The 3,541-nt window shown below is 30.6% G+C and overlaps 1 long non-coding RNA gene across 1 annotated transcript; it reads left to right on the forward strand.

The window, feature by feature from the left end:
* The first annotated feature begins 871 nt into the window (after window positions 1–871).
* Window positions 872–3,492, forward strand: LOC136795699 (uncharacterized). Its single transcript, XR_010843342.1, has 2 exons — window positions 872–1,055; window positions 1,239–3,492. It is a non-coding gene; the product is annotated as an uncharacterized lncRNA (long non-coding RNA).
* Window positions 3,493–3,541: the final 49 nt, after the last annotated feature.

A 3,541-nucleotide genomic window follows, 5' to 3' on the forward strand; every position in this document is an offset into this window, starting at 1 on the left:
CCCCTGAATGTTTCTCCTCCCCCTGATCACTGGTCCATCCTTGTTTACCTCTCTCTACTGCCGCCCTGAATGTTTCTCCTCCCCCTGGTCACTGGTCCAGAGCACCCTGTGGGTTCCATTCAAATGCATGTTTCCTTAAGGTAAGGTCAATACACATCCATTTCCTTTTCTTGATTAGTTTCTCTATTAGCTTGAAGTTAGTCTGCTGTCTTAATTCTTTATTGGAAATGATTTCAGGCCAATGGATGCCAAGTATTCTTCCCATGAATCTATTAACAAAGACTTGGAGTTTTTCTATAGTTCTTTTAGTGACCCTCTAAGTTTCGGATGCATGCAAGAGTACTGAGTTGTTTAAAGCAAACGTAGTTTATTATCCTGTGAGATGCTCTTATTCTTCCAAACTTTGTACAACTGGACAAATTCTCCATTTCTTTTGTGCAATTTGTTCTTTACATCCTCATCTGTTTCTACTCGTAGCAGTTTAAAGACGTCAAGTTAAAGAAACCAAAACAAAAAATGCTGGGCTGTCAAACCGAGGCATCGATACATTAATGTTTTGTCACAACTGAAATTTCTTTTTACCCTCGTCGATTTTTGCTTACTTAATTCGATGGATTTTTAGACCTCAATTTTTTTTTTTTTTTAAGAAATGTTCAATGTTTCTATAAAAGGTTGTAGAAAATAAGAAGTATGTATAGCTAGTAAATAAGAAGTGTCGAGAGAAGGGTGGATGTAGTCTCTGATTTTTTATTAAATTTAGAATCTCACTCATGGTTTTTTTTGTAGCGATTCAAGTTTATGAGGAAATAATTTTTTCAGTAGTTATTCTTCCTCCAAGGTTTGTAAATATTCTTCATCCTTATAAGTTGTTTGTTTCTTAACAATCTTAAATCCAATTAAATTGCTTCTTAGCAATGTTAAATTGGTTTAAGAATTTTTTTAATTATTTGTTATATTTTCAGACATTCCAACTTCAGTTGATGCCACCATCTGGTACCGTTATTGCTGACAATGGTGTCATCACACAGGTCTTAAAAGTAACAACTCCGAACAAGGTATTTCCTAGATTCCTAGTATTTTAATGATAGACTATTGTGCATACAGGTATACTTATATGTTAGTGTATATTAAGAAATACATATTTTATAATAATGTTCAAGGAGTTAAACTTTTTAAAACAATAAAATCAAATTGATTTGAATTATTTTGTAATATACTTATGCAGACATTGTTTTTAGTGCGCCCTTCGGATGAGAATAAGAGTATCATACAATTGCGGTGGTGCTACAGTTACCGATCAGGCAGAGATAAACAATTTTCCATCTGAAATTTGGCAATGACAAGAGTCTACTCGAGGGAAATGAATTGCTTGACGGAGATTGAATCTTATCGCAACTGGAGTGGCCTCAAATCACAATGGCGTGATACACATTCCTTAACCATACTTTATATGCCTATATTTCTTTAAGTCAATTAATCTAGAGCTCTGTATCATTTGAAACAGAATTTTTATTTTATTTTATCTATTAGTTTTTTTTTTCTTGTTTTTTCTCTTGTGACAGGTAAGGTGGATATTTTAAAATAGTAAAAGAAGAGTAGCATTAAAGTTTTAAATGTGTCATTATACCAAAATTAAATCATGATAATGACTATTCAATGGTCAGTTTGTTTTGTAAGTAGTATGATATTTATTTATTTTTAAGCTTTAATTATGGAATATATTATTGAGCATTGTGTATTCATTATTATCAAATTGATAATTTTTGTTAAAATTAAAACATTTTTGAAGTTAGTTGAATTCCTCCAAATATTTACACTTTTACCAACAATATACTTGATTCCTTCATAACTTTAATGTTATTGTTGTACTAAGTTATATTAAGGATCACTGAACGTGGTCAAGATCACTTCCAATGAAATAGATTAGATATATTGTTACAGGGTGTCTGCTCGCCGTAAAAGTCATGTATTTTCATCAGAAAGTCTGGGAATTTTCCAAAAATTTAAAGTTGCTTAAAAAAGTAGGGTTTTTGCAATTTATCTCTGAAAATAAAATGTATAAATATCAATTTCCTACTTAAAACATTGTTTTAAAACTAACCAGATTTTACTTAAACTCTCATGTAACAAATTGCATGGTTGAATGTTTATTTTAGAAAGGTCATGAGTTTTCTGGCAAAATTGATTCTCTGAAGGTAAAAGAAAGTTTTATTAGATTTTTTAGAGTTGTGTCATAGAATATATTTTAATTTTTGGAATCTTCAAGGATTAAAGTTGTAGTGATGAGATAGTTTTTTCTGGATCACTGAAAACTTTTTTTTTTTTTTGGCGTTCCTGTCCGATTCATTCAGAAACAGTAAATAAGGCGGAGTTATAAGTCATCAAGCTTTTGCCTATTCCAAGAGCCTACTAAATGAAACAGACTAAAATAAAGATTTTGTTTAAATTATAGATGTAATTTTCATTGGAACTTCCAATGTATCCAAAGGGAGTAAATATGAATCTAAATTTCATATAGTTGAGTCTCAACCATCTGACACATGTGGAACCATGGTAGGTCGGATTACTGGAGGTTATGAAATAATTTATTAAAATTGTAGTAATAATAATTTTTTAGTGTAGCATCAAAATACAGTTTTGAATTATAGCTCATTACAAAGAGGATGAACTACTGAACATTTTTCTCACTTACAATTTGGAGCTCCGATATTTAATTTTCAAGATATTTTAATTAAAATGTTCAAAAACTTGTTATCATTTCATATATGGCACTATCTTTTCTCCTTTTCACCTCTTTATCTCGGTGTAGCGCCAAGACACAATTTTGAATTTCAGTTCATGACAAAGATGGAACACTGAACATTTCCCTCACATACAGTATGCAGCTACTATTTTTATTTTTCGAGATATTATAATCTAAATGTGAAACTCATAGAGCATTGCCCCCACCACTTCTGTTTCATCATTAGTGTTCCCTCACATCACAGAATCATTTTACTCCCATATAACTTTTTTTTCTTAGGTTTTAGAACATCGGTTAAGAAGTTTAACTTCAAAAATGTATTTTACTGTAGAGAGTACTGATCTGCTTGTATAAAACGATATTGAGAGAGCAAGCGTGCAACTTTCGATCCCGATTCCTCACTCCAACATGCAGCGACATGGAAATATTTCATGTACAGATAAACGCATGAAATATTGTTTATATGAGTAATTTTATTTTCTTAGTTAACATATGTTATCTGAAATACACGAGTACATCATTTTATAAGTTTACTTTTTTTCATTTGTATAATTCAAAATGTTAGTATTATTTTTGAAGACTTGAATACTTCAATATTTTGATAAATAAAACTTGTTTATAGTTTTCGTGATTTTCAATCTATTATCAATTTTTTTGATATTATAAGAAAAAATTTGTTTGCATTTCATTGCAATTTTTTTCTTATTTGGGGAGAGAAATTTTACTTAAGACAGATAAAAGTGAGGGAACCCAACTGACTGGCTATTGTAGACACCCTGTAATTATAGTTTATCTATT

Source organism: Halyomorpha halys, unplaced genomic scaffold, assembly GCF_000696795.3.
Source record: "Halyomorpha halys isolate HHAL.00 unplaced genomic scaffold, Hhal_1.1 Scaffold4218.1, whole genome shotgun sequence".
NCBI classification, from domain to species: Eukaryota; Metazoa; Arthropoda; class Insecta; order Hemiptera; family Pentatomidae; genus Halyomorpha; species Halyomorpha halys.